The sequence below is a fragment of the Corvus moneduloides genome, chromosome 5 (genome assembly GCF_009650955.1).
Source record: "Corvus moneduloides isolate bCorMon1 chromosome 5, bCorMon1.pri, whole genome shotgun sequence".
In the NCBI taxonomy this organism is placed as follows: domain Eukaryota; kingdom Metazoa; phylum Chordata; class Aves; order Passeriformes; family Corvidae; genus Corvus; species Corvus moneduloides.
Genome location: NC_045480.1, coordinates 36,896,821 through 36,910,479, shown reverse-complemented (window position 1 = coordinate 36,910,479; position 13,659 = coordinate 36,896,821).

Below are 13,659 nucleotides of genomic sequence, written 5' to 3'. Positions count from 1 at the left end.
ACAGAAAAAGTAGCATCAGCTGTGCACAGGAGCAGACCAACTACACTGAAAGTGTGTGTGCAAATGTCAGGATATGGAGGGTTACCCCCTCCCTTCAGTGTGCCCTCTGCCTAACCAAACACCTTATTCAGGCAGTTTAATAAGTATTGCAGTTTTCAGAAGTGCAGGATGCTTTCCACTAACATGAGGGGGAACTGTTGGCCAGACATCATTAGGGAGCTAAATAAGATCCTCAGAATTCAACCACAGGCATATACTTCTAAGTATTTTGTTCAGCAGCCTTAACCTTTTAAAATTTCTTAATCTATGCATAGTTGATTACTGTCATTCTTTCCAAATATTCCTGGTCAAGATTATTCTTGTGAGTTCTGTAAATAGTGCCTAAAATTTTTCTTGTGTATCAGTTTTCACTTTGCACATGTTTTGCTATGATCTTGGAGTAGGGAAAAGAGGAAGACTTATTTATGCATACTCTTTGTTATTTTATATTGTATTTCAGTGAAAGTTTCAGAAGTTTTAACAAGATTTGTAATTTTTTAATATTTCTTGAACATGTAAATGTATTTATGGTATGAGAAAGGAGGAAACTTGAGTTGGTAAATCAATGAAATCAGAAACCAGAATTTTAGAAACAGGTAGAATCAGGAAACTGATTTTGATTCCTTGACATTAAACTAAAAAGTATTGGTGTCTGAAGTGGTGTTGCAGTTTTATCATCATTTAATGTTATAACTTGACACTTTAGTCTTCCTTATATCAGCCTAATTACCATTAGGTAACCATAATAACAGAATTAAGGAGGCATTCAGGATAGATATTTTAAATTAACACTAACACTTGGTGAGTAATATTCTTTCTTTAAGATAAAATGCATTTGTTATGGACTCCACAAAAAAAGCATATTCAATTGGGGTATTTTAGTCCCTTTTAGCTCTGTAGTAGGAAAAAATGAGATCAGCGTAGACATCTTATCTTCACTAGGTCAGTGTCGTGGTTTAGAAACAGGTTTGTGGCAACCAGATAAACTGGCTTTTATTTGCCTTTCATCTCATGTCTACAGGGTTTGCTCCCCAAGACAACTTCAATAGGCAATATTAAGAGGTTTGGGCTGCTTAAATATTATGTCAGTCAGTCTGTGCTTTTCTTGAGTATAGCTTAAAACAACGTACTTCTTTGCTCCTCTGGTTGGATTTTTTTTCTTTTTGAAGAATAAATCTTTTATTATCTCCCTTCACAGAAGGGCAACATTTGTTTCTTTATTTTTGTATATGAATTTACTACAACAGATAACAGGATATTGCAGTCTTTGTGATGATTTAGAAGCAAGGGGGGGTTCATTCTTTTTCCTTTTTTTTACGTCCTGTTTCTTTACCTCCTTTGCTTTTGGTTTTGCTCTTGTTGGATTAACATGCACATGTGCTGTAGACAGTCTTCTGGCTTGCTTGCATGCACACACATGTGGTGCATATACCAACAGGATCCACCATGAGATCTGCATGCATTCCTGCAATTAAAACTGCTCTCATTTAAAAATAGGGCTTATTGACATGTGTCACTACAGACAAACAAAAGGAAAAAGAAACAACCTCAAATTCAGCATTTCCTGAGAGAGGAATTCTCAAGAGCTAATATCTGGGAGAGAGGTCTGTTTTTGTGACTGCTTTTCACTTCCCGTTTCTCTACAGGAGGAATCCTAGTACTGTGTGGGGTAGGCTTTCAGCTTTGAAAAACACACACACCCTGCAGAGACCGCACCCTGAATACGTGCTTGTTGCATATTTTGGTGATAATCAATACGTGTTGTTAAGACAACTTTTGGTTTTCTGATATGGAAGCAGAAATAATCATATAGATCACAGAAAAACAGAATTTCTAAAGACCGACATTCACCAGTTAAAACGGCAGTTGAATAATCTGCTAAAGGAGTACATTGCATAGTTTATTCTAGATTTCTGTAAATAATTTTATTGTTCTGAAAAAAAAAGTCTTAAAAGAAATTCAGAGGAAAATAATGTGAATTCTTTTGAGATAACATTTGTGATTTTGATTATATGTAGAGCAAAAATGAAAACTCAATGAGTTATGCCTGAGTTCATATTTTCTTCAGAAATTAGTTGTACTAATAAAATAGTCTTTTTCTTAAGCAGGAATAAAGAAAAACATTTTAATTACCACAGAATTTGAGGCGAAGCTTTGCATTTTATAAACTTCTATAATTTTTTACATAATTTTACTTCCTCATCAGAAAAAAAAGATCTGCTTCTAACTGTGCTTTACTGCTAAAGGTATGAAAATCTGTTAAAAAGTTAAATTTACTGCTAAATGTATTACAAAATTGAAATGTTAAAACACTGCATTGGTATGTTGGAAGCATTTAATTTTGATAGGCATGATGTATAGCGAGGGAAGTAAAGTACTCAAATTATGCTGTCTTTGAAAGACCAGGTAATTTAAAAGTAGATTATCCAATGAGACCGAAGTAGTAGTTGTCAAATTTTCAGGAAGTAATTAAACAAGCAGAGGGTCTCTCTTTTTTACTGGCTGTTTCTGGGTTGCATAGAGATTATGAAGAGAGACAAGAAAAATGACAGAGCAGGCTAAACAGCACATCAAACTCCCCTTGAAGAAACCTTTTTTTTTTCCCTTAGTGGCTTTCTGAATAAGCTAGGTAATGTTTTGTGGTATTTTTGGTGCAGGTATCTGGTAAAATGTGCCCTTTGAAAGAGACACCACGGGCAACTTCTTTTTTTTTAATACTTCTGAATGAAATCTGTGCTACTCCAAAAGACTTCTTTCCTGTATATGGTTTGGGCTTGTTTTGTTTTGTTTTGTTGTTTTGCTTAAGATTTTTGTTTAGATCTCAGCTCTTCTGGTTGACTGCCACCTGGCCCCCTGCATTTTCTTTCCAAAGTAGGGCTACGATTGCCTGTCCAGCTGCCCGAGGTTTCACACAGCTCCACACCACTCACAGAGTGCCTCAGTCCTTCTCTGGCACACACTGCCCCACTTTTGCTCTGCTTCTTCCAGTTTGCATGCTGTGACATGAAAGAGCTGCCCCTGGGTTTCTCAGCAACATAACCTCAGGCAATGATCTTGGGTCTCAGTTTGGCTAAGAAATTTCAGTGCCTCAGAGGAGAAAGCAAGATTCCAGAGCAAGGATGCAGCTAGATGATAAAAACCCACCCTCTGGCCAGTGTAAACATGGAGGGCAGGGCTATGTCTTTTTATTTTGCAAATTCAAAGATGTAACCATTTTAGGAATCAGCCCTCCAGTATCTAGGTATTAAGTGCTGTATCAAATCAAGAGGTTTTCTGACTTCAGGAAGATGAGAACAATGAGTGTCCAGCCCTTAAAATGGACACTTATTTTGCTTATTCTCAAACTTTCATCCCTCTTTCTCTGTATATTTCAGTACTGCAGATGCAAGAAGAGAAATCACAATGGTACCAACATACAAGGTGAGGAAGCAGATCAGATTACTTTGAGAAATAAGCTGTAAAACCCACTCCTGATTTTGCAGGAAATGTCCTGCAGTGTCCTGTGCCCAGATTTGCCATTGCATCACACACAATAGAAGGCACCACCTGGGACCATTGAGAGAGACTCAAGGCCAATCTGACTGGCCTCCCAGAAAAATATGAGGGAAACCTAAGTATTTTGGTTAGCCAGATTGACACTGCAATTACCTACATGTAGCCACTTCTCTCTTGACTTCTTCCTGAGGCATAAAATTTCTGCTGTGAGTGTTCTGTTGACCTTGCCCTTTTCAGTTGCCCAAAGAGCTGATTCTCACCCACAGCAGCCAGGGCTTCAGCCACTCTCTCGCCTAGTGCTAGGAAACTTTCTGTATTGACAATACAGCGTCAAAAGGCTTTCTTCACCTTCTTTTTTTTGCCCTTTTGTATGGTAGACTAATGCAAGATTTCTCTCTAAGACATAAGGATTTATATGTGTTTACCTTATCCATTCACTGCTTTAAACTGTGGGGTGTAGACTACTGATTAATGTTGCTAACTACTGAACAACTGCTGCTGTGCTCCCTAAGGAAGACTGGAAGTCACCAATGGGATCTCTTGGAGTCTGTAGCTGTCTGTGCAGCAAATAGTGTGATAACATTTCCATAACTAAACCTTATAAATGAAGTGAAAATTAAATCCACACTTTAATTTTAAAAGCTGGAATGTGAGAAATTGAGTAAGAATAATATTTTTAAAATTTTTTTAAACCCTCACCTTAAATATTTTCAGTTCCATGTCTCATGGGTGGGGGTACATCTTTTTTAAAACTAAATTACATTTTTAAATTATTATTTTATCAGCTTCATGTTTCTGCATGAAAACTGCATTTTCGAAACTATTTCTGGTAGCTGGAAAATTGAGATTGTAGGAAATTATGACAGTATGACAGTAGATGGAGGTGATAGTTATTTTTCTAAAGGCTTTCTATAGTCACAGTTATAACGGCCTAGAGTAAGCTGAGAGGCCATTGATTTCTGCAATTGCACCATCTGATTAGCAGTGTATGCACGACTCTAGATAGTGTTGATGACATTAAACAGGCCCTTTTCAACCCAGATATGCACTGAAAGAATATTGCACACCAGTTGTAAAAGACACTTCTGACTGCATCCACAATGTACAAGAGAGGTATCAGAAAAAGCACTGGTATTTGTTAGAAATGTGTATATGTGCACATCAAATTTCAGGACAGATCTGTTAACAGACTGCTTTTTTTTTCTTAATAGAAACAGCTGAATGGAACAGATTGTACTCTTTGGAGTTACCAGCCTGATTTTTTAATGGAAATGATGCTGGAATCAGTGTCCAGGAAGAGGCTGACTTGTGAAGAGACTGAATTCTTGCAAACAAGTTTGGGACTGGTGGGGAAAGGTTCCTCTTGATACCATGGAGAGAGGTACCTGAAAGGTCACGTTTGAGAAGAGAAATGTTTGAGAGTTGCTCTGCATGTGGTAGTAACACTGAAAACTGCAAACTGCAGATCATCAGTGTGTTTTCATGTGGAGAACACTATGAGAGATATAAAATTGGAGCTGGTAATCACAATTGTTACTATTGTGGGTGAACGAGGGATTAACAGAAGGAGTAAGATTGATTTGTATGTGTCTACATGAAAGCATGTATCCAGAGCACCCTTTGGTATTATGTACCCTCTGAAATTAAAGAGCTAAATTCTTCAAAGAAGTGCACTGTGAATAAATTCACAGCTCCAAGGAAAGGGTTCAATCATATGCATTATCCTCTGCATTTGGAGACTTATTGGGCATTGATTATAAATGCAGGGAGAAAAACTTGTGGTTGTATGTGAGACACCAAAAAGACTTTTCTTGAGATTCGTTTTCAGTCAATTATCATATTAGGTTGGAATGACAGTTTCAGCTTTGCCCCTAAATAATTAAATAAAACTGATTTTGGAGGCCCCGTTTGATCCTTTGGCTTCTATGCAGAAAAACGTGTGCAAATACACTTGCCAAGGCACCTCATTTAAAAGAAAACTCCAAACCACTGTCAACCCTTCTTTTATTACCCCGCTAAAAAGCCCTGTTCTCTCTTTCATCCCGCGGCACTCCTCGAGCAGCACAGGATATTTGCAGGTGGGAGGAAAAAAAGTGTTTTTTCTTTTCACCAGTTTTGTTTGCACCTTTCCAGTCTTGCTGCCCGTTTGCCACTGGTGCTGCAAGAGCGGCCCGCTCCCACTGGTCCCCAGCGCCACGGGGAAGCCTGGCTCCCTGCCCGCAGCGGGACAGCTCTCCGTGCCGCTGAGCCTTTCGCCCCAGTTATTGGGCTTCTCCTAACACTTCTTTCTCTTTCTTTTTGTCTTTCTTTGGATGGGGAGGGGGCCGGGTGAAGGTAAATCTCCCGCCGGCAGGGCCAAGGGGAGCCCCTGAGCTCCCCCTGCTTTCCCCGTGCTCTGGCTTTCCTCTCCCTGAAGCCCTGTGTACACAAAGGGCTCGCTTCTGCCTTTCAATTAAGTAACCGAGATTTATTTACTTTTACTCTTTCTCCCATCCCTACACGTATTTAGTGTCTGTAGCTCCTGTCAGCTTTGGGATTGGATGTTCTTTTGATTTTTTTTTTCTTTCTCCCCTCTCCTCCCGATTAAGTTATTTATTTGCATTTCCCCGGAGGCAGACTTAAATCAGATATCCGTGTAAGGGAAGACTCCATCCAGCCTGTCTCCTACACCCAGCAGACAGACGCGTCTCGGCCACCCCGCCGCTCCGGCCGAGCGCCTGACCCTCGGCTCGGCAGGGCTGGGGCTCCCGCGGCTCTGGGGGTGACCGAAGAGCCCCAGCTAGCTGGGAGGCTTCCTCCCAGCACGTCGGAGGGACTGGCTGAGCTCAGCCTCAGTACATACCCTCAGGGGAAAAAAACCACCAACAAAAAAGCCCCGACAACAGAAAACACACCAAACCCACCAGCGCGTTGCTGGAGAAGGAGAGTTTCCCCGTGTTTGAGGAGCTCAGGCGGAGTTGGGTGACCCAAAGTGTTGGGGACAGCGCTTGGCACCAGCGGGTCCTCCGGGGCTTTCCCGGAGCGCCTTATATGGCGGGGGCGGGGGGGCCCGGCCCGGCTGCGAGGCCGAGCCCCAGCCGCGGGGAGCGTGTGCGTGGGGGCTGCCGCGGGGTACACGCGCTTTGTGTCATTCTAGGGGGCAGAGGGAGAGGACGAGACGGGGATCTCCGAGGAGACCCCATCCCGCCAGAAGGGAGAACCATAGCAACCTTCCCGGCCACGAAAGGTAAATGAGATTTGGTCTCTGTAGGTTGGGGTTGTGTTGTTGTTGTTTTGAACTTTTTGTTTGGACTGGTGGTTTGTTTTGTTGTGGGAGTTTTTCTCTCTGTGGGTGTGTCTTTGTGATTTTTAAAATACGTGTGTTTTTTCATTCTCTCTCTTTTTCCATCCTCTCGTCGTTTTGTGAACTGCACGGACCTGCCGGGGGAGGCTGCTATTGGCATCCCGGGGAGCGCCGCCGCCCTGTCCCCGCCTGCTGCGTGTCCCCGCGGGGGGACGGGCCCCACCGGCGGGGGAGCAGCGCGGGGACGCGGAGCGCCCGTCCCGGCCGGCGCTGCTTGCTCCCGCCGGCGGCCCCTCCGCCTGCCGTCCTCCTTCCGCTCGGCTTTGCCCGGCTCCGCGGTCCCTTTGCTGCCGGCCACCGCGGGCACGTCCCCTCCGAGGCTCTATGCGTGACTTCCGTGGAGAAGTGGAGGGGACTAAAATCGAGGAATTATCTGTTTGGCACTGAAGAGGGGAAAAAGGAAAACCGCGAGGTTCGGTCACCTGCTCCGCGTCCTGACCGGAGGAGAGCCCGGCCGGGCCGGGGCCTGCGAGAGCTTTTATTGCCCATAAATAGTACCGGGGGAGCGGCCGGTAATGCGATCAGGAAGGGAGGCATTAGGCAGAACAGCGCTCAGGCACCGGGCGCCTACAAGCGCGCTCTCTAAAGACGCATCGAGGCGAGTCGCAGTAAAGGTTTTATTGGTAACTGAGAAGCGCCTCGCAGCCGCAGGTTTGGCATTAATGACCGCTTCGGTGGGTAGGAATTACACTGCCGGGCTGGTGGCGAGACCCAGCGGGCAAAGGGCGCTACGCGGTAGTAACACGTATTTACTAAAGGAGTTACTGCCAAATGAATGCCGGGTTTCAGTCTTCGATTTGCTGGATAAATTTTTGAGTAACTATGAAAGTAGGCCAATAACATTTATAGAGGAAAGGAAAATATTTGAAGTTACAAACTTCTCTAATAGCTGAAAATTAACTTTTGACAACAAGCGGGATTTCCCCTCCTCGCTGATTCAAAGAAACATCTATACTTAAGTTTGACCCTAAAAGTTCTACTATTTTAAAAATAACAGCGCCCCGCAGGGCAATTTTCCAGCTGTAGAAGAACCTTTAAAACCAAACCGCAGTGGTGCCTGTGGGCAGACGTGTTTAGAGCCGGCGAGAGCAGAGCATCCCCAATATTTTTGTTAGGATTTTCGGGTATGCAGGGAGGACAGGAATGTTATTCTCTTCCACAGATCCTGAAGTCCTTCCTACAAGATTTTCTTTTTGATCCGCTTGTTGTCAAGTAATTAGTAAAAGGAATTACCCGCTCTGGCGCTGTGCCTTCAGGTAGCAGAGGTGTTAGGTGTGTAAACTTCGCATTTTCTGAATGTCTCCGGCTCGCCTTCCTCCTCCATCAGCAGCGGTCCTTTCAGGGGGGTTAAAATTTTAATTTAGTTCGTTGTAATTCAGCTATGAAGGGGTGTGTTATGTCGCTGTCTCTGCCCCTTTGAAGTTAACAGACTGGTTGCAGTGACTTTGCCTCTCCGGGCAAAGGCAGAGGGGGGTTTTGTGGCGAGGCAGAGCTGCCGGCAGTCCTTGTCCTGCCTCCCGGCCCCCCCGCGGCAGGGCTGGCACGCACCGAGGCACAGCTGGGAAAATCCGATGGCGCGACCGTCAGAGCAGCTTCCATTGCCCTTGGGAAGACTCTCTTTTTGTCTTTGAAAGTTTCTCACGCGAATTTCCCCAGGTGTACAGCTGTATTTTAATATGCTCTGGAATGTTAACGTTACCTTGGGAAAAAAAAAAAAAAAAAAAGATAGAAGAAGAAAGCGAAGAAAGCAAAGGCACTTGTAACTAACCAACCTTTGAGTTTTTTGCCTTTTCTCACGTGAGGATTTAAGCTCTAAATTTTATCCGTGCAAACGGAAACGGTAAATATTGAGGTACGGATTCATAAAGATACCTAAATGAACACATAGCTTTAGTGTGATTGTGTGCGTATATATATAAGCAGTTTTGTTAGAGCACTTTCATTGAAAAAGAAGAGAAGCTGACGAAACGATTAAAAGATTAAAATCTTTATCAGATTAAAAGCCGTCTGTTGTTTTTAAATGTTTAAATCCTTTCATCAGGATTATGGCTGTATTCCAAATGATGTAATAGAAGAATTTTGCTTGTAACAGGGGAAAAAAACCCCAAAACCAACAAAAAAAAAAAAACACCAAAAAAACCCAAAAACAACCAACAAAAAAATCCAAAGAAAAAAACTACTCCACCCCCAAAAGATTTTTTTCACCTTCCCACCGCCAAAACAACAACAAAACCCCAAAGCGTCGGAGAATTTTTTTGTTTTATTTTGCTTTCATTATTCAATGCTAAGACTTAACAATTACAGTTTGGAAAACCCATTTGAAAACAGTAGGGCCACATTAAAACAAACGTCTGGCCAGCATTAATCTAGTGTTTGGAAAACACTTGACAGTTGCGAGGGTTCCCCCTTCCCTTCCCTTTCGTTCCTTTAAAAGTTACCCCTTTCAAAAGGACATCACAGACCCTATCTCTGCTTCTCCAGGTAGACTCCCCTGTCTCTCTTTCCCTTTTCATGAAGGGGTAAATTGAAAAATCATTTAATTATTTTCATTCTAATCGCCTTAATCCCCCTTATACTAGGAGCAAATGATGATAATGGGATCCACATGGAAAAGACCCCTGGAGGGGGGGTTTAGGGCAGGGATCCTCCCGGCAGGAGCCTTGGCAGGTGGAGATGGGAGGGACGGGGCGGGGTGGGGTGGGACTCGGGGCTTTAACATAAATAGAGCATTGGACTAAGCCTCCTCAAGCTGCAGGCAGCCTAATTGTTATAATTTTTTTTTTTTGTTTCAGGTGACACGGCTGTAAAGTGACGCGGTTGTCACTCTGGGGGGACAGGCGACCCTCCTGAAACAGGAGAAGAAAAAACAAAACCCATCCTCACTCCCCTGCCCGCCATCCCCCGCCTCCTCGGAGCCTAAGCAAGGACAAGCTGATTAATTTTCCCGGGTCGCCCTCGCAATCCCCGAGGGCCGCTTCGCTTTGCCGCCATCCGCGGCCGGTGACCGTGCAAATCCCTCCGGCTGCGAGGGCTCCGCGGCAGCCCAGGGATGAGGAGGAGGAGGAGGAGGAGGTAGGGCAGCTCCCCGGCGGCATTACTTGTAAGCAGCGCCGTAATAGTACTCCTCTCTGAGGCTGCAGGAATAGAGCCAACGGCGAGATCACCGGGTGCTGGGTTTTCTTTGGGCGTTTGCAGATTTATACAAATACGGGGCCTGCCGGTTCTTATAAACAAATTTCAGGACACAGTCAATCAATCATACCGGCAAGCAAGCAGACCAGGAGCCTAGGATATATACAAGGCATAAATATATACATATAAACCCTGTCAATTTTGGAGTAGTTACAATTTTTTTTTCTATAAGCCTTTCTAAGAGAAACCATATCTAGAAAGATTCTGACAAGTCAGGAAATCACAGTGGAAAAGTAGAAGGTATTGTCAGGAAGTTATGTTACATTGTATGTTTTAATACTAGCAAGGGAAACATTGGAAAAGAGAAAGAAAAAAGTGTCTAAGCAAGTCGAAGACTAAAAAAAATTATTATGCTTACAGTCAGAGAGACAATTTCAAGAATATGTGGCTGAAAAACATGAAACTTAGCCACTTTAAAATATCATGCAATAGACAGCTCCATAAAAGACATGAGTTAACCAGATTTTCTAGTCAGCAAAGTATTCATGTTGCAGTCACTTCTAGTCTTTAATTTGAAACATATTTGTATCTAGGGATAGGTCCTTGCAAATGCACTGTGTTGTTTTGTTCTGGTTTTTTAATGATCTTTTGATAACAAGAGCTCTGCACAGCATGGAGTTTGTGTTCTCTCTTTCTGACACTGAGCCCTTTTCTTGCAAAAGGACCTGTGTGAACAAGGAATCCATAGAATGAAGGGTGCAACAGGTCTGAACATCCCAGCAATGCAGAAAGAATAGTTGTGTATCAAGGTAGGAGAAAGATAATTAAGTTTCAGGACTTAAAAGAGAAGGACCTATTTTGTGCTGGTGTAAATTAGGAGTTTCACTGAAAGAGAGGACTGGTTGGTACTGCAGAAATTGTGTGTTGCTCTTGTGCTGCTGTGATCCAAAACTGTGGCTCCTTCTTCTGGATAGTGAGCATTGAGGAAGGCCAGGGGAACAATGCACAGAGAGCAGCAGTTGCGCTGTAGGAGAAAGTATCAAGAGGAGCTTTTCCCAACTGCTAAAACCTGTTAAACAAACTTGTAAAATTGAGGATCAGAGTGTTGGCTTTGCCCAGGAAAGACATTATGACTTCACTGCCTCAATGGAGCTATTGTCAGGAATAATTTTATTTTTTTAAAATTACTACATTTGTTGTGTAAGTTCTCCTATCAAGAATAAACTTGATATTGGGTCATTTCACTCCGTGGTTGTTTTCTGTTAAAACAAATCCTATAAGGAGCCTAAGCCAAATATTACTGGTGTCAGGAGTGGGTTTTGGCGATGACCTTCCAAGCTGACTGGGTCTTAGAGACATAAATAGTAGGAAAATTACATCATTGCCTTCTCAGAAACTGAACGTGTTTAAAGATATGTATGGTCAGCAGAATAGGGATTGGACTTACATCTAAGACCCCTTCCCTTCAAGGACTTGTGTTTAAAATGGATTGGATCACTTACTTGTTTAAAGGCAGTTTCATATTCATGTAATTATTTATGTTTACCACCATATAAGTGAATGCTTCGTCAGTCACAGCTTTATCCTCCTGGACCCAATGTATTATTTTTCATAGCAATATATAACCTTGCCTTGATTTGTGATGTGTAAGACTGACACAATGTGTGATAAACGCATTAACTGACAATTTCCAGTTAAAAGAGCACATAAAATAAATAACAATAATTAATATCTGAAGACTCTGTAAATACTTACTAATTTTGATGTGATTTTAATGTTATGGAAAAACTGTGAAAGCTCACACACTTTTTACTCTCAAAGATTGTTTGTTTTGTTTTTTTTTTTTTTTTTTTTTTTTTTTTTTTTTTTTTTTTTTGTATCCCGGGCTTAATGATTGTTAAGACTACTATAAACAAGCTTTTGTGGAAATGAAGACAGTGAAAAAGGAAGAAAGAGGGATAGATGTATACAATACATATGCCCAACAGTATCAACAACCCCACCTCGTCTGCCCCATATCTGGGCTTTCTTCAGCCTTTGAGTATTCCTTCTAAACTCTGTCATATGGCAAGTGACAAATGTCTTTCCAGAAGGTCTTACAATGCTACTGATTCGCCAAAGACTGCTTGTGAGAAGTGCCTGCCAGAGCAGAGAGGTTACCTCATCAGCCTACTAACACACAAATTCTCCTTTGCTGCATTATGTGGTACGCCTGCATACTGAGAACTGGCTACGACGGGGGTGAAGTCAAATGGGTACTTTTACACCTTTTCTTTTACACCAATATATTGCTACACCTGTACAGGTGGGACTCCGCTATTTATTTTACAGATCTCCTTTACCGTCATTGAATTTTACTGTTTCTCTTTTCTCTGAGGTTAAATGCTTTTTGCCACTACTTCTATGAACTAACAGTATTACTAGCACTACTGGTAGTAAGCCTCCAAAGTCTCAGCCTGCTTTTGGCTTCTTGTCTCTACTGAGAATAGATCATCCAAGGAGATGTGAGGATACTGCTTTGTTTCAATTGATAACACAGTGACATCTATCACCTTAAACAGTGTATGAGACCATGGCTCTGTTAGAAGGTGAGTCATTAAAGATACTTCTAAGTCTTTACTTCTTCCAATGCAATCACATCCTGACTCTCCACCCTTCAGTTACCAATTTGCTTTTGACAGAGGTGGGGCAGTAACTTTTCTAGGGTGTAACTTGTTAGGTGTGCGGTAAGGAAAACACAGATAAGCTTCTCCTAGTATTATCTCATATTTGTCTTAGCTCAAATATGTGGTGAGCAACTTCTAAAACAGTCTAGAGATCACTAATTAGCATTCATGAAATCAATTTGAGGATGATTTTGGAGTGAATTTATTGACATAAAACTACATTTTGCAACGTGGGCTTCTTCTGTTGCTTTTGCATAATAGATCTATCTGTACTCAGAAAATATTGATACTCACTGAGAGTACATCGTAACTGCTAATTTCTCTTGTTTCTGTTATTTAACCACCGTGAAGAAATTACACAGAACACTTTATATTTTAAAAATAACAAGATTACACACTATTTACTAATTTGGGGGCAAGAGGTGTAGTTTGCAAACAAAGACTGCTCAGCTTCCCTGTGGACAGCTGTGGAGAGGTTCAGAGGTGTTGGGCAGGACAGAAAAGCTGTTTATGTTACTGCAGGAAAGAGGGAGGATGAGGCATGAATACATCTGGGACCAGGTATCCTCTTACAGAGACCACTAATCTCACCTTTTCAAAACTTCTGTCTTGATCTGCATTAAAACCAACCAAATTTTAGCTTTAATGGAGTCTTATCAAAGAGAAATTCCTTTGCTTTTTTCTGTTTTACTAATTTGAGTCTTTAGACTCAGGTTATAAATCTTGATTTATGATTGACAATTTAACTTAATACTACTAAATATCACTAATTTAAAAGAATTTTCAATACATTTCAGAGTCTTTATGATTTAAAAAAAATCTACCTTATACAGGGAGCCAGAATAATATCTATGTCTATTTACATCTTCAAATTAGCCCTTGAAGTGCTGTGATTTTCAGTATGTTATGCAGCACTATGCACACTGTGAACACTTAATACCAAGAAAGGGAAATAATATTTTACTTTTAAAAAGTTGAAAAAGA